The sequence below is a fragment of the Podarcis filfolensis genome (genome assembly GCF_964270895.1).
Source record: "Podarcis filfolensis genome assembly, chromosome: 7".
Classification (NCBI taxonomy): Eukaryota; Metazoa; Chordata; class Lepidosauria; order Squamata; family Lacertidae; genus Podarcis; species Podarcis filfolensis.
In genome coordinates this window covers 19,864,238-19,882,174 of record NC_139603.1, presented here as the reverse complement: position 1 = coordinate 19,882,174, position 17,937 = coordinate 19,864,238, and the positions used below count along the sequence as shown (strand labels likewise).

General features: G+C 42.1%; 1 protein-coding gene across 9 annotated transcripts in view; it reads left to right on the top strand.

Annotated features, from left to right (window-relative positions):
• CDH10 (cadherin 10) overlaps positions 1-17,937 on the top strand; it is a 189,022-nt gene that overhangs the window by 47,999 nt on the left and 123,086 nt on the right. The window contains exon 1 of one of the 9 annotated variants that reach the window (XM_083623845.1): positions 2,315-2,679. The exons of 3 other annotated variants lie outside the window; for them this stretch is intronic. The gene's annotated coding sequence lies outside the window, so the exon portion shown is untranslated. Of the gene's footprint in view, positions 1-2,314; positions 2,680-4,486; positions 4,727-4,813; positions 4,913-5,460; positions 5,720-17,937 lie in introns of those variants that run through there. 5 more of the 9 variants (XM_083623846.1, XM_083623844.1, XM_083623848.1 and 2 more) reach the window with 5 other exon arrangements.

Below are 17,937 nucleotides of genomic sequence, written 5' to 3'. Positions count from 1 at the left end.
GTGTCTTTGATCAGAGATTGGGGTGGCATGTGCTTCTGAACTTGAGGTGAACGTCAAAATATTGATTCAGACCCCCTGCCCCCACCTCTGGAAACATAATAGGTATTCCTGACAATGATCCTTTATCAAACAAAAATACCCATTTTATGTTCGTTTGACATAAAATGAGAATATTTTAAAATGTCACTTTCCACACACACAAAAACTCATTACTGCAAGGATATTACTGCCCCTCTTAGCCATTTCTCATTTTAAACCAAGGCTGAGAATGCCTGATCAAAGTTTAGCTAATTTTTCAATGCCAAGGTTCATCCATGGACAAATGTTGAATTATTTTAGGGGAAACAGTGTCTTTGAACATATGCAGAGTGTTTTTCTTTCACCACTTCCTTCAGGGATCAGTTAGGATGCAGGAAAGCTTCCAGGTGGGTTTTGGATCTTAGTTACAACATTGTATTAATATTAATTAAATTAAGCACTAAGTGGGGAAATATTATATTACATTTAATAATATAGCTCCTGGAGAGCTATTGGCTGCTGCAACCCAGTGATGTAAATGTGTAAATTTAAGGCTTGATCTGCAATTGGGGAATGGGTAATTTTATGAACCATCTTTTTGAGCATGGTGGGTGGGGAAAATGTCTGCATTGCCCCAAGCATGGCAGCCATCCTCTATCCCAAAAGCTGATTGTGCTAGGGCTGCCATATTTTGAAGACGAAAAAAGAGGGTGCTATGACGATTCTTGTTTTAAATGTCCCTACTATATGTAGGCTATAGAAGGAGTGATATATTGCTGAGGGGGGCAGTAGAAGAGAAGAGGAAAGCAAGTCTTCAACCACCAGTCTTGGTTTCATCCAGAAAGTTTAGCCAGAGGCATTTTGGCAAATTTTAAAAATCCACCCAGACAGAAATTTTAGCCCTGAAGAAGAGGACGTGTCCTGGAAAAAGAGGATACATGACAACCCTAGGATTGGGCTAATGTTTTCTATTTTTTCAGAGCGCTGTAATTGCCTTGGCAACAGTGTTTCCTCCCCTTCTAATAAGGAGCGTCTCTACCCCATCGTTCTGCCCAGACACTGAGGTCCAGCTCCGAGGGCCTTCTGGTGGTTACCTCCCTATGAGAAGTGAGGTAACAGGGAACCAGGCAGAGGGCCTTCTTGGTAGTGGCGCCCGCCCTGTGGAACGCCCTCCCATCAGATGTCAAAGAGATAAACAACAACCTGACATTTAGAAGACATCTGAAGGTTCACTGAAGTTTTTAATGTGTGACATTTTAATGTATTTTTAATCTTTGTTGGAAGCCGCCCAGAGTGGCTGGGGAAACCCAGCCAGATGGGCGGGGTACAAATAAATTATTACTATTATTACTATTATTATTATTATTATTATTATTATTATTATTATTATTATTATTAACTTGTCACCTTCAGGCTACTTTGTTATGATCCCACCTTGTGGAAGTGCAGGTATTAACAGCAGAGACATGTTCGATGTTTTATCGTGTTTTTAATATCCAGTGGGAGCCACCCAGAGTGCCTGGGGAAATCCAGTCAGATGGGTGGGGTATTATTATTATTATTAATAATAATAATATGATGATGATGATGATTAGGGAATAGGACTGGCTTTTTTGCCCTCAGTAATTTTGACACATAATCCAATATGAGTTGCTTCGTGGTTTTATGACATCACAAGGAACAGACTGGCTGGGATCACATTGAGAAGAAACAAGGAGGTGGTGTGTAGAATCAGTAAAAGGAAAAGAATTGCAAGGAAGGACACTGCTAAAATGTGGGGTGGGGCTTTGTTTGAGACAGTTACCTTGGGACTAAAGACATCTGCCACATTTTCGTAAAATCACCCCTCAAAAAAAACAACACACACACACCAAAAGGGGTCGTTTTCACAGCATGTCAAAATGCCCACTAAAAGCTTTGAGGTGAGGGATGATTCATGCATGGCACCTTGAGTTTACTGGAGGAAAGGAGTATATTTAAAAAAAAAAAATGCAACAAAGCTCTAATTTGCCCCCCTTATCAGACATACTAGTAAATGTTGATAGCTAACATTTAGCATTTGCTCCATGCTACCTACTGACATTCACCGGCATGTCTGAGAGGGAGGGGGGAAATAGGACTGTGACAATTTTTCAAGATATCCTGGGGCATCAACATTCATATGAGAGTCTTAGCATTCACCATATCCAGGGCATTCACTGTTACATATACGTCACAAACAGATATATCACAAATTATGGCAGAAATGTTCATTGTCATGACTGTAGCTCATCCAGTTTCTTTGCCTGCACTGGCAACTGAAGGGTCAGGCAGTATCTCCCAGGGGACCAGAATTGCCCTAGCAGCTCTCAGTCCTTGATCCTTTTTCTGTTGCAGGTGTGCCATATTTCCTAAATTCAGCGCTCGCTAACTCCCAGTCCTGAGCTGCAGTAGCTGTTGCTTGAAGAGGCTGCTTTGACCTCATGCAACGGAGAGAAAGTGTGCAGGTCTGGTGCCTTTATGAAACAGAAGCAGAATAGGCTTTGCTGGAAACGCCTGTAGTTTCTGCAGGACTTCACATGGCTGACTCTGTCTGTGGAGAATTTACAAAAAACCGAGGACTGTTTCATTCCGAGCTTCGGGTAAATGGAGGGAAACAATTTGAGGAGGTGGACTGCTCAGGTATGTCTGTGTGACTGATGCAACTTGGAGTTAAAGGAAACAGAGAGAGTATGGCAAGTGGCTGTGTGTCCTTGAGGAAAAGTGGTTGCAATTTTTGCCTTGCTTTTTTAAAGAAGGAGCAACATTTTGAGGTGTCTGTTGTAGGGTGTGGAGCCAGCATGACTTAATATGTAGGAACTGTGTTTTGATATGATGTATCCCCACCCCCAGTTCCCTCAGATATTTTTCCTCCTTCAATTGAACTATTTGAAGTATACCAATTCACAACACTTCAGTTGTAGCATTTATGCGTTTGTAGCTTGCTTCTCGTGGTGAATAGCTTTACAGGCAAGCTTTGCTTATCAGTTACAAGCAAATTTCCCTGCCTTTCCTCAGTGAAGCTTAGGGCAGAGTATGTGACTTTTTCAACATTATAGTCACATAAATGTCACCCTGTCTCCCGTGTGCTGGTTGGGCTGTGAGATAGTGGCTTGTCTAAGACCATCCCGTTGTGTTGTGTGGTTGAATTTGAACTCAAGTCTGCCTACTCCAAATCCTAAAGTACAATATACAACTCAGAGGTAAGTATCACTATGTTAAATTATAGTTACTTCTGAGTAAGTTGGGGGGGGGATTTCAGCCCCAAACTCTTTGCTATACACACAGTGGGTTTCCCAGACTCAGATCCTTTACAGTGTTTACTTCCAGACAGAAGTTTCAGTAAATTCCATGGCATTTACTCCCGGGTAAGTGTGCGGATCTCAGCCTTACCTGACTATTTTGTTGTTTCTTCCTTGCCATCTATTTGTCAGACTTCAACTATGGCTAGCATCTTCTGACAAATACAGCATTTTGCTTGTGGTGTTTCCGCAGTCCTTCAAACAGGTATAACTTTTTATTTGACAAGGGTGATGTCTCTACCTCACCTCAGAACAGCGCAAACCAGTGCCGCCTCACCTTATAGCTATGACTTCTATAAAATTGCAATGACAGAATGTGTTCTTACTTTTCAGGCACTTCAGCCTGGGAGGACAAGAAATGTATATTGTGGCACAGGCCAGCTGTCCTCTGGTCAGCAATTAGAAGGCCACTTTGAGAATTGGATGGAGATGTTCAAAACCAAGATAGCAAACTGACCTCCAAATGCAGCTTTTTGAGATAGTCCTATTGCGACAGTTGTGATTCTTGCATATCCTATTATTGCCTTTGCTATGACTCCCAGTTCCTGATGGGTACTGATCTAGGGACTTCCAGCTGCTAATCACTATTCTATAGGTTACTTGTGCCCCATGTGACAAGTAACCTCGGATCTGTTCTCTTTTGACTTACAGGATAAAGGGCAGAATTGATCCTTGTTCATTCATTCATTCAGAGGGCCTCTAGGGATATACGTTTGTTTGTTTGTTTGTTTATTATTCTGGCAAGTCTACTTTCTTTGTTGAGGCTTATTATTTAATAGGTGTTGTTTCCTTTTTTTGTGGGCCATATAGATTTTACTGTGAGCTCTTACGGACAGGATCTGAAATATAACACATACACCAACAAATTAAATTATTAAATATGTCTGTAGCCAATGTAAATTATGTTGTGGTGTGGCGCAAAATACAGCAGTACTTCACAGCCTACCTTATTGTTTGGAAAATTCCCTCCATCGTAAGTGGACACTTGAACCAATTCTCATATTTTAAAGAGGTTTTTTTTCCAAAAAATAATAAAATAAAAAATTCCTCATGGCACAGAGTGGATGGAGCAACACTGACATCCTTTGGCTTAGGCTTAGGGGAGTATTTGCAGCATCTGCCCCCAAAGTGCCGTGGAGTCTCTGCAGTTCTCTCTCTCTCTCTCCCACTGCTGAAGGTTTGGGTTCAGTGGGATCCAAGAAGGGATTGTGCTGAGTCCAATTTGTTGCATTAGGGAGCATCAACTGTTACAGATTTAATCTGCGCAAAGGATTACATCCGCAGAATGGAAAGCTACAGGGCGGCGATCCCAGTAAATGTTACCAACACAATGTGATGCCAGAGATCAGCTGAAACAAAAAAAAAAAAAAACGCTGGACCCCAAAGAGGTCGGAATAACTCAAGTTTGTTTGGTGTGTAGGGGTTTTTTTGGAGGGGCAGAGGCTGCCAGAAAGGCGTCCAGTACAACTCGTTTCTTGCAATAACAGGGGGGGAAGCAAACTCATGGTAACATAGCCGAGGATGAGCAGCAGATAAACCCCGTCTCTCCCGGACCAGGCAGTTGAAGAGTGTGTGTGAATTGGAAACACCAATTTCTTCGATATCATCTCTGAGAGGGCTGTAATTTAATTTGAGAGGTGTGTGGGGGGGTGTCTGTTGGATTTGACATGACAAGTGCCGCAGTCTCTCTCTCTCTCGGTGAGGAGGGAGGGAAATTAGATATCTAACGAGGAAGTGTGGGGGTGAGGGGGTTTTAAAAACAAACCAGCAAGAAAAGCCCAGGAGTGGCGGTGCTGTGATTGTGTATTATTACAGCAAGCGGAATAGATGAACTGATTACCTTGGACTTGAAGCAGAAGAGTGCCATTCTGTCAGGAGGAGGAGGGAGTCTTCCATAGAAAGCCCTCCTTTCTTTCTTCCCCTCCCACCACATTCACTTGCAAATCACTGAGCCTGGAAAAGCCTTCTCTTCCTTCCAGTCTGTGTAACCTTCCCATGGCAAGTGCTTCGCCTCTATCAGCAGAAGCGCTCTCTCTCTCTCTCTCTCTCTCTCTCTCTCTCTCTCTCTCTCTCTCTCTCTCTTCCTGTGTGGTGGCTTTTTTCCTTTTTTTTTTTTAATCAGGCGCTCTGAATGAAAGCCAGTCAGAGAGGAGAGGGAGAGAGCGAGAGCGAATGCTCCCCCCCCTCGCCCCTCCTTTCCCTGCTGTCCAGAGTTAAGTGATGCTCGGAGAATAAGCCTGAATTAAATTCAAGTAGGATCAGTCTTGCGGGGGGAAGAGAGAAATAGGAGAAAACCACTAAAACAAAGAGGAAGGAAGCTATTGCAATTATCCCACGGCTTTGCATAGGTTGTTGGACGCTACTTCATTCGCGGCAAAAAGGTAGGAACGCTCTTGCTTCTAGCTTTCATTATGTGTGTGTGAGAGTTTGTTAACAGCAGTGTGGTTTATTGTGACAACAGCAGAGATCTGAAAGATGTAACTTTCTCCAGGATTGTATGATGGTCGTAAGAGAGAAGTTATGTGTGTATATATATATATATATATATATATATATATATGCATGCAGCCCAGGTAGAATTGCACATATACAGTATATATATCTGTGCAATTCTAGCTGGGCTGCGTTGCTACCTGCTCAAGAATGACAAAGCTATGCAGTTTGCAAAGCCGGTTCATTAACAGCCAAGCTAGAGTCAGGGTAACATATAATTCCTTACAACACACAGCCCACCGGCATTTTGCTGTTGTGAAGGAATTGGCAGGAGGGTAACCAGGAGGGAGATAAATTCTGTGTGCACTTGAAAAGCTTAATCGCTCACAAGGGTAACTATCATGGTCAGAGCTTCAGTTGCAAACGCACAAGCCAGGTCTTGCAGCATCTTTGCACGAAGGATAATGGCTTTCTTTTTCCATCCATAACACTATCATAGTTTTCCTCCTCCTTCTGAATAATATCTCACTGTGAAGTGTGGCACACAAACACACACACACAGTGCGAATCCTGCTTCAGGCTACTCCTTGTAGACAGTGGGGATAGATTGATGCACATGGGCTAAACTTATGCGCCTGTCTTGATGGCTTGTAGGATACGCAGAGAATGCTAAGCGTATGTACCCATCCCGCTTTGTGTACTTGAGAAAGAGTAAAGCAGTGTGTGTGAGAGAGAGAGAGAGAGAAAGAGAGAGAGAGAGATAGCACATTATGTGGGAATACAGGCAGCAGTTGTGCGAGTCTTTACTGTCGCTGCTGCAATAAAATCCATATTTGATGTGGTGTTAAATTAATGCAGCATGCTGCAAGTCCCCATCCGTGCTCCTGACAAGTCACCGTTGGTGGCATTGTCAGCTGCTCTTACGGCTGCGCTGCAAAAATTAGCAGCAAGCGAACGTGCGACACGGTGCCAGATGTAGCCACCTAAACCTAACAGGGCTTTTAGCATAAAGGATGCCACTGACAGCACGTGCGGTCTGTGACAAACAGCAGCCAGTGGAACCTGACCTATCATCTTTGTTTGCTTGCACACAAATGGAGCCATTTCCTCTTGTCCTCGTCTTTCACTCTGGTAAAGGGGAGAGAGAGAGAGAGAGAGAGAGAGAGAGAGAGAGAGAGAGAGAGAGAGAGAGAGAGAGAGGAGCGTCTGTGTTGTTCAAAACTGCATATCCATTACTTCCAAGATGCTTGGAGGGGCATTATTTTGATTCTCTCTCTGTGCCATACTGAGAGAGGCGGGAGGGAGGAAGGAGAGAGCATCTACTTCATTTTTGTGTGTGTGTGGCAGCTGGCTTCATATGCATATCTGGCCAAATTTTGGCTTGGGGTTCAGTACCAAATTTCCAAATGATCTCCTTTCAGAAATGTTTTGTTCTTGAGAGCTCCTGCTCAACACTCTTGCATATCACCTGCATGCTAATATGCTTTCATCCAAAATATCTTCCTCTGCTGTGATTGGTTTTTTTGTTTTTTTAAATGTTCCAAAGGGAAATTGCATGAGAGCAAAAGAAAAGGTGGATGTAAAGCTGGCTGAGAGGAAAGAATGAGTGAGAGAAGTTCTCTACTCTGAGGAGAAGAGACTCCTCTAGATTCATGCCGTCAGTGTGGTTGGGTGAGGAGAGAGATGCTGTGTTTTGGAACATAATCAAATTACCTGGTTCTAGCTCTGCAAACTCCTCAATTTCAAGCCTGCCCTGGTGAAGGAATATGATTTACTGTGCAATGTGTTTCAGTGAGTGTGGGTGACCGTTCCATAATGCAATGCCTCTCTTTTAAGATTTTAGTTGGTTCTGAGTATCAATATGGCATTTAAATAAATGGATTTAATTTTATTAGAGGCTCAATGTCACAACAAATGACGTCACTTACACTGTTTTCATTTTATGTTTGTCATACCATATGATTGATTTGGGGGGGTAACTATGGGGGAGAATACAGCTCTTGCTGCTTTCTTTGCACTCATTTTATATTGGCATGTCTGTCTCCAATTTAGGTTGGCAACTTTGGGTAAAACAGATTAGTCCTAAAGGCATAGCCTTTTCCTTGTAGCTATCATGATATGCAAATGTTATGTGTGGGCATACTTAAGCAATGTTTGACAGTGTATTGATTTTTATTCAGAGTCGCAGTCATTTGTTACTTCAAAAATATGTAGGAATCTTCCCAGTACAGGAATACATAGCTTGAAAAGGTTTCGAGTGCCAAAAACAGAAGTGCAATTTTTAAAAATTGATATACACATAGTGCCATGGTCCCTAGATGAGCATCATTTCTCTTGTATTATATCGTCCAAAGTAATTTGTTGTTAAAGTTAAAAGCAATCCAGGGAGCTCTGCAATGAATGTGGCTGTTAAACAAAGACTATATTGTTTCATCTTTCTCATTAAAAGACTCAGTGCCAAAGACAGAGAGGGTTAATTTGAAAATGGTAAGCATTTCTAGCACTCAGAAAGTCATTTCCTGATCTCAACGTGATATCTTAGGGAAATAGGTGATGAGGGCCATTCTCTCTCCCCCCCCCCCCCGCAATACTTGCTCAGATGACTTAGATATTTTTGATTAAAAATGTTTTGTTTTTGTGTTGTTGTTGTTGTTTTTTAAAAAAATCATCCCATACAATGCCACTAGGCTGCAGCAGTAGCTCACAAGGGTCAGTAAAGGGTTGGACGACTGCTTGAGCAAGTGTTAACAAAGTGACATGCCTTGTATCATTGTATTAAGTACTGTCCATTTGTCAATTGATTCATTGTCAGTGGTTGAAATATTCTGCCCACTCTCCTCATTGGACTCCTCCACAAGTTCTGGCTTCTATGTAACACCAGTGTTGGCCCAGATGACCTGGAGAAAGCAACAGAGGGAAGAGACAGAGACATCCAGAACAACTTATGCAACATACATCTGAGCTATAAAATTTCCACTGTAGTTGCACCAGAGTCTTTCTTATTTAATAGGCGACAGGGAGACTGCTTCACATCTTAGTTAATTCTGCAGAAAGACTAGATTTTGAACAAGAAACCATCAGGTGAAGGACTCTTTATGGCTGATCTGAAAACTTTACAGGTGCCCCAAAAGAAATGACATGTAGGATTTAATCCATTGTGGATCTCTACACACTGGAGAACAAAGAATCCCCACAAGGCACATGGTAGCATTGAAGCAGGAGGCATAAGTGAGTTCTTCCAGTTTCCATGCTTTGGGGACAACATCTCAAAGGGGAGTCACACATCTGCTGCAAGCTATCTTTGCATCACAGGCCTCCTCATGGGAGAGATGCACGATTTGCCCCTTTGCACATCTTCCTCTTCTTGCTTTCTCCACATAATGTTCAAAGCAATCCATCAGGATACTCTGTACAATGAGGTGCAGTTGATACAACTGAAAAGGCAGAACAGGTGATAAATAGAATCATAGAATTGTAGGGTTGGAAGAGACCACGAGTACCATCTAGCCTCACATCCTGTGATGAAGGAATCGTTTGCCCAATGTGGCTCTCGAACCCACAACCCTGAGATTAAGAGTCTTATGCTCCACTGTCACCCCATTTGCCCTGTATTCTCTGATCAGTCACCTAGGTTAGATGTCAGAGGTTAACTTTGGACAGTATTGAAGCTAATGATGCTAAGAGTTCCATCTTGCAGGGCCTTCTCGGTCATGACTCCCTGAATGTAGAATTCCCTTCATTGGAGTCATATAGGCACCCTCCTCTGATAACATTTCACCAGTTGAAGACCTGTTTATTCTGCTTGGCCACTGAGGGCTCATCATCTGCTGTTGTGTGACTATGCAATCTCCTGTTGTTGGCTGTTTAGGGAAGCTTTTAATGTTTAGCAGATTACTGTATTTTAATATTTAAATTTATTTTATTTTAGTATTTTAATATTTTGTTGGAAACCACCCAGCATGGCTGGGGAAACCCAGCCAGATGGGTGGGGTATAAATAATAAATTATTATAAAATTATTATTATTGGCTTTCTCTATGTTATTATTATTTTATGGTGCTTTTTGTTGGTCATCTATTCTGTATTCTGACTCTGTGGCACCCTGGGAAGTTCAGTTGAAAAAGATGGTCTAAAAATATGAGTGATATATAGTGTTAGTCAGAGAAGGCCACCTGAAATCAACAGACTTACGTTATTGACGATTTGGTTGGATATCACCCATGATAAAACAAAAATAAATACATCCACATGCAGTATGTCAATGTACATGGGCTTCCCCAAAAACACATTTGAAAACTCTTCCTATCACTCTGTCATATCCATTTGTACCTGGGCTTTCACCTCAGAATTAGAAATGTGCTTGAATACTTTCAGGAAGAAATACAAGACACACACATATGCTCCCAAGTATAAGATATACTTTGCCATTTTGAGAAGTACACAATTTGTGGACTCCAAGGGTCTTCTTTGTGGCCTGCACAAATTCTGCCTCCCATTTGAAAGGCATTCCTTAGAACTTGAACATACGATAGTAAAGAAATTGCAGGGTTACTTGATGCTGAACTTGTTTCCCACCACAAGTTTAAGCATCTCCAAAATATAGCCCATCCTTCAACGAATGAATGTACTAAACAGGCCAATGAAATGATGGGCAGAAGAAGTCTTAAGACTGAGACCTCTCAATCCATAAATTGTGTTGGTTTTACATGATCTTATAGGTTTCCCGACTCCCTAGCTCCATTACTGACTGTTTATAGCAAATGTGGTTGGGGAAACTGGAACTGGTGTGGTGTTATCAAATACGTTAGAAGACTAGGTGGATGACTGATACATTTTGGAAGCAGATGTGTTTTTCTCCTATCTTATCTAGTATAACCCCTAAACTTTTTATCCCAGTACTTTCTCAGTGCAGTAGTCTATTTCTTCCCAAGTATGAAATCTTTTTTTTTTTTTTTTTTTTGTTGCTGTTCTACAAACTGAGGCCCTCATTCCAGACTCACTCACTCATGTGGTATCTAATTATTGCCTCAAAATAATGAAAGATACAGGGCACACAGTTAAACCCAAATGAAGCATGTTTAAGTTTCACTGATGTCATTGGTAGATAGTTCAATTTAGGCTTACATTTCCCATTAAGTCCAAAGAGACTTAAAATGCTAACCTTTGACTACAACATGCCTATAGCAATCAGATCTGCTTTTTTAAGAAGTCTCAGTTCTGGCTAGGCTGGCCCAAGGTATCAGAGCTGACCTCCCCGCTAAAGTAACTTGGATTATTTTGATGCCGCTGTGAAACTGTGGTTTGAAAAACCCAACCACCAATAGCTTTCTTTGCACTATAATCTCAACCTTTTATTTAATAAAGGGGATTGTTTTGGGTGAGAACCCATTTATTTTCCCTCAGAGACTATTGAGCATCTAAAAAAATCAAGGCCATAGGTGTATTTTGTTTGCTGGTAAATTTGGCCCTGAATTAGGCTGATTTCTTGCTTCTTATCCTTTAGCACATTTGCTAATCCATGGAAGTCCATCCTGTTTTTCACTGTGTGCCTGCCCTAAACACAATTAAGGGGAATCGATTCATTGCAAACAGTATTACCTGCAAGTAAGTGTGCTTGGAGTACAGCCATTTTTGTTGAGAAATCTTTTAAATCAAGGCCTATTGAACCATTCAATACATTTACACTGCCTCACATACTTCTAATCAGTTTCAGATATGTTTAGTTGCCAAAGTTCTGAACCTAGATCTTTCTAGAAACTGTAGGATTAGGAAAATGCAGGGAAATGGAGGTGGGGTTTTTGGAGGAAGCTATGGCAATTCAGTTGTTTTTAGACGGTCTACAATTTGTGCTTCTATGCTCCTTATTCCACCTGAAATACTGGTTTTAACCAGGTTCAGACACTTTTATTGTCATGATTGTCAACTGAGGTACCTGGAACCTAGAACTTTGTAAGTAAGCTTATTTATCTGCAACAAAGAATGACCAGACAGAACCCAGTGACAGCTGAACCATTCTGATTTTGTAATGTAGGTGTTCCCATCCCTTATGCCACTCAAACCCCCATAGACTTTTTGTCAAAATGGCAATAGACTTTGGGAAGCATGGTTTAGATAGATCGATTATTCCTTCTTTAATATAACATAATTATAGTAAGAACTCTCGTGTAGGAGTTAATACAGTCCTGTTCAGACAGTACCCCTTCAGACTACTGAGGAACGGAACACACTTCAATTGTATCCCTGTTTTCTTTCTGTTTTTCTGTTTCCTTTTTTTAAAGGCCCACAATCCCTTATACTGGCACATCAGGGGCTGGGGTCTGTCCTAGTCCTCTTCTACATGTGAATAACTTTCCATTTGTGTTGTTTTTTAATGCATGGGAGCATTTGAAATGCAGAGCCCCACCCACACATTGCAAATAGGTATTATTCACACGGGACTGTATCAGATGATTATTCTGACTGTATAAATTGGCCAGGCTAAGGCTTAACTCTTATGAGAGTGGCATGGTTGGCAATCCCATTGCCCCCCACAGAGATACAGTGTTGCATAAACCACGCAGGAGGGAAGGGGATAATGAGAGATGAACCACTCCAACCTCACCTGCCCATTCTACCTCTGATGTTTCTGCAGTCCTGTCCACATAAATATGTCCATAGTCTGTGCTTTCTACATTATCTTGCTGCTAAACAGGCATCAGATGGAACCATGTCAATCTCCCATACCAAGAATCGGGTCTGAGTCAGCTGTTAAGTTGCATTCCAAGTACTCGAATATTCTGTTTCTTTAATTTACAATCTGCATCCATTTCTGGTATCTTGCTAGAAGCAGCTCTCCCCCCTCCTTTTTTTTTTTAAAAAAAAAATGCCTCCCAGGACTGTATGTGGAATAGATTCTTGTGCATTCAGTTGATAAGGAAGAATTGTGTGCTGCAGGTGGCACGAGTGCGGGAAGTATCTTTTGAGATATTGCTTCGCTTGCTCTAGCAGAGTGGATAAGATTGGAGAAGCAGCTTCTGAACTAAAGGCTGCTAGTTGGCAGTGTGTAATATTTTCTCAGCACCAGTAGCTTGAGTCAAGGGAATATAAAACATGGGGTGGGGTGAGGGAATTGCCTCTACATATATGCTTCCCCCCACCTACCCAGCAACATGCTACTGTCTTTCTGAACTTTCTTTGTTGCCAACATAAACTTTATACTTTCTCTCTTTTTTTGTGTGCAGTGCACATAAATCAAAATATGAAAAGAAAATGGTTGCTGCAAAGCAGCCCGTGGAAAAAAAAAAACAGAAATCCTATCAGGAAATGAAATGGCCAAAAATCTTCCAGGTTTTGCTAGTGCACAAAAGATAAAGGACTTTTTTTGTTTTGTTTTGAAGAACAAAGAAGTCATTGCACCATTCTGGATTCTATGCATTTTTATATCACTATATATGCATTATTATTATTTTTTGCTATTACGATTTTATCACCGGCCACGTCGTGTGCTACAGGCTGACTGTATTACATTTATCCTATCTTGATGCTTTGTGTCACCCTATAAACAATATAGAATACCTCTCTACAGTGTGCCTAGACTGCATGATTTTAAATTGATGTAGCCTTATAATATTTGCAGATGTTATAACACTTGAGCTTTTAAGTCATAAATGGTTGGTGACAATGCAGTCCTCTCTCTTGGGGGCGAAGCATTCAAAATATGTTGAATAACACGACACTTGTTTCAGTTTGCATATGCATAACACTTTTGTCCTGATTTAATCCTGATTTCATCCTAAGCATTAACATTGCATATGAGAGTCTCTGTTAATTAAATGGACATTTGAATAGTTATGACCCAATCCTAATTATAAACATGAATACATCCTATCATCTGTTTTGCAAATTGGGTTGTAGGGTGTTCATATTATTTCACTGTGTTTACTGCAAAAATACTCCACCGGGGACCATTTATGTATATCTTCCCATTACATATTACATGCTATCATTTGTCATCAGCGCCTACCACTCTGGGGCATATCTAGCCAAAGTTAAGCACATTTAACTCCCATTTATATGCAGACTAGGGGTGGATATAGCCTGGATCCAGACACATCAAAGAAGCGTTTCAGTTAAGCGCATTGTAAACTTTGTATGAGAAATCGGGTTGGCAAAAGCGGAACTCCACAGCGCCATCTGGTGTCATTGTGTTAGAATGCCTAAAACAACACATATAAAGCTCTTTTTCTTTGCCAATGTAGCTGAGTACTAGGAATATAATGTCATCAAACATATCACATAGTTCATCTAGTTGGTGTGGGATAGAGGCAGTGCTTTTGTTCGGGGGGTACTCAGGGGTACGCAGTACCAGCACCATTTTTGTTGTTGTTAAAAAGCATGGCATGTAACAACTTCATGGTGAGTTGTTGTTGTTGCTGTTGTTTAGTCGTTTAGTCATGTCCGACTCTTCGTGACCCCATGGACCAGAGCATGTCAGGCACTCCTGTCTGACACTACCTCCCCCAGTTTGGTCAAACTCATGTTAGTAGCTTCAAGAACACTGTCCAACCATCTCATCCTCTGTCGTCCCCTTCTCCTTGGGCCCTCCATCTTTCCCAACATCAGGGTCTTTTCCAGGGAGTCTTCTCTTCTCATGAGGTGGCCAAAGTATTGGAGCCTCAGCTTCAGGATCTGTCCTTCCAGTGAGCACTCAGGGCTGATTTCCTTAAGAATGGATAGGTTTGATCTTCTTGCAGTCCATGGGACTCTCAAGAGTCTCCTCCAGCACCATAATTCCAAAGCATCAATTCTTTGGTGATCAGCCTTCTTTATGGTCCAGCTCTCACTTCCATACATCACTACTGGGAAAACCATAGCTTTAACTATGCGGACCTTTGTTGGCATGGTGATGTCATGGTGGTCGTGGTGATTACCGGCACCTATTTTTCTAGGAAAAAAACACTGGATAGAGGCACAGATAGAGGAGGCTCTGAAAACCCACATCATATGTCAACTAAAACTAGGAACCGGTTTACAAAATACAAATTTGTTTGATGCTCTTAGGGAATGACTTTGTGGGTCAGTCTTGCAAGAGGTTACCCTATGGCGGCAGGGGGCGGGGAGAAAAAACACACGTGTTCACCAGGGGTTCTATCTGTGTTCGTTTTTGCACAACTGTAAGAGTTTTCCCACAATGGGTGTGTCACAGTGGGAGGTGCTTGTTCCCGGCAAAGTCAAACAAATGTATTGTAGAGAAAGAAAGCTTGTTCGATTTCATGTGACACATTTTACAGTGGCCATTAACTGAATCCTTCCCCTCCTCTCTCAGCTCTTTGTCACATCTACACTGTGCATATCACACACTACCCCTCTGTGAAGGTGTTATCAAACTCTAGCTGGCCACAACGGTGAGACTTTACAGAGAAGCAGAGATGCTTTGCAATGTCCATCTTTTGTGTTTTTGACTTACGATTGCTGATATGTCCGTTTGGTCCCTTTTCGGGTGGGTGGCTTTTTGGATGGGCCCTGGTCCTCCCTGCCAAACTGGCCTATCGCAGGCTGGATTGTCTTCCTGACACCGAATGGGCCAATTGCAGCAGGAATAAGGGGGCGTTCTCCTGGGCGTCCCCCTGGCCATACCCAGGATGTTGAGGTCCAGCGCCGAGGGCCTTCTGGCAGTTCCCTTATTGCGAGAAGCAAAGCTACAGGGAACCAGGCAGAGGGCCTTCTCGGTAGTGGCACCCGCCCTGTGGAATGCCCTCGTATCTGATGTCAAAGAGATAAACAACTACCTGACATTCAGAAGACATCTAAAGGCAGCCCTGTTCAGGGAAGTTTTTAGTGTGTGACACCTTAGTTTATTTTTGGTCTTTGTGGAAGCCGCCCAGAGTGGCTGGGGAAACCCAGCTAGATGGGCAGGGTACAAATAAATTATTATTATTATTATTATTATTATTATTATTATTATTATTATTATTATAAATGCCCGGGTGGTGGGGCCTTTTGGCTTTTTCTCTCGCTGTGCCGGTTCTTCAACCCACCCTCCTTCAGATTAGGGTTTTCATGGATGCTCGGACCTTGCTATGGAAAATGTCGGTCGCCTAACCTTCTCATGGTCGGGCAGGAATTTTTCCTTCTTGGTTAATCGGCACCACCATTTGGGTTTTCACCTACCTCATAGCAATCGTCACAGCTTTGTAAGGTGGATAGGCATTGGGTAAGCCTAGTCTTGGGTTGGAGGGGCGGCTGTAGCCTCTGCCTGCCCCTCCACGGCTAAAGGTATCATGTTAAAAGGTTCCAGGAGGAGTGGCTTCTGTCCGATGCCCAGGTGGGGGCTAGGGCCATACTATTCCTCCAACAGGAACCTCTCAGGGGATTCCCCAATTTGATGTAGGTCATAGGGTGTGCCCGCCACCGGCTTCATCCCTAGAAACCCTCCCAGTGGACGGGCAGGAGTGACATGTGCAGTTGCTTACCACAATGCCTATGGCCAAACCTCACATCTGTAACCAATAAAGTTGTGGCCTTATTTGACCCCAAAACCAATATCTTGTCTAGTGTCTAGTTATTTACTTCCTGGGGAACGGGGTGATCACGCAAACACATTTGAGTCATTACTTGATGCTGCCTTTATCAGCAAATGGGAAGTGTCCTTTTGGCCATTAATGTTTAGAACTTATCTGCTGTTCTCCTGAAGGGATCCCATTTTTGACTCATTTTTTATGGTTTCCATACATTGCTCATTCCCTCTCCTGCACACAATCCAGTTTGTCTTTACTTTATAAACAGGTCATATTTTGAATTCTCCTTTAATGGGACTAAGTGAAACTTTGGTGGCAACCATACTTGATTTGTGGGCTGAAATTGCCTTGGTGGGTAATAGGTTGTTCAGGCCTCTCTCGGATATCAAACCTAAATGTTCACATTGTTGGCATTTTACCTTTGATAACCTGGTTCCTTCCAGACGTTTGGTGCTCTTCCTATTAGCCCCAGCCAGCATGGCCCTACAGGTTGTGACTATTGGGAGTTATAATCCAAAACACTTGGAGGGCACCGGGTTGGTGAAGGCTGCAAACTATGCAGGCTGTTCTTCTTGCTTAGCTATTCTAATGCTAGCTTGCATGCAGTCATTTTATGCATGAACTGGGTCACAGCATGCATTTGTGGAATGGCCCGCAAACTGGATTCCAGAAGGGTGGATAAAGTTTAATTAGAATGCTTAATTCACTGAGAGAAGCAACATAAAATACACACTGCAACTTGCTATTGTTAACTGCATTATTTTTAGATGGTGTGCTCTTATGAAAGGAATGGAAGTGAAAATATCAGAGGAAAAATTACTACATTTTTTCCTCTAGTCTTATAATTCTGCAGTATGCCAGGTTATTAAATTTATCAGCAATATACCTTGGTTTTGAAGGAATCTTTTTCTGAGCCAAGGCAAGCAAAGTGAACTTTCGGGAACTGGGACTGTATATCTATATCTGCCAATCTGCTTGCATGTATAAAAGAGCATTTTGCTTCTGTGGATGTGCAATGGGCTCAAATGGCACTTTTGCAAACCAAGATTTTCGTAGGAGTCATAATAATCCACCTATCTGCTTATAACCTTACAATTCGTGTTGGTTCGTGTGTTTGATTGGCCCTGTAATTCTCTTTCATAGCACACGATAGAGCCAATGTTCCTTGCTCCACAACAATACATAACATATTGTGTGTGTGTGCCTAATTTCCTTTTGCAAAATATTTTCAAATATGTAAAAACATGCAACATGCCATTTTGAAAGGTTAAAAAAGAATCACATTTCTTCTTAACAGATGCAGAGAAAAAGGAAGGGAGAAAAAGACAGAGTAAAACATCTGTTGTCTCTCAACATTTTTTCTCCAGGTGTTGTAGCAATAATAAGTTCCATCTGTCTGCAAACTGTTGCCAGTCGGACCTCTTCATGCACTAGCTTCCAAGTGAACTGCTTGCTTGTCCAAGGTGGGGAGGGACTCATCCTCTTTGTCACCAGAGTAAGAGTAATACAGTCATACCTTGGTTCTTGAACACCTTGGTACTCGCACGTTTTGGCTCCTGAATGTCGCAAACCTGGAAGTAAGTGTTCCAGTTTGAGGACATTTTTCGGAAGCCGAACATCCGACACAGCTTCTGCTTGACTGCAGGAAACTCCTGCAGCCAATCAGAAGCC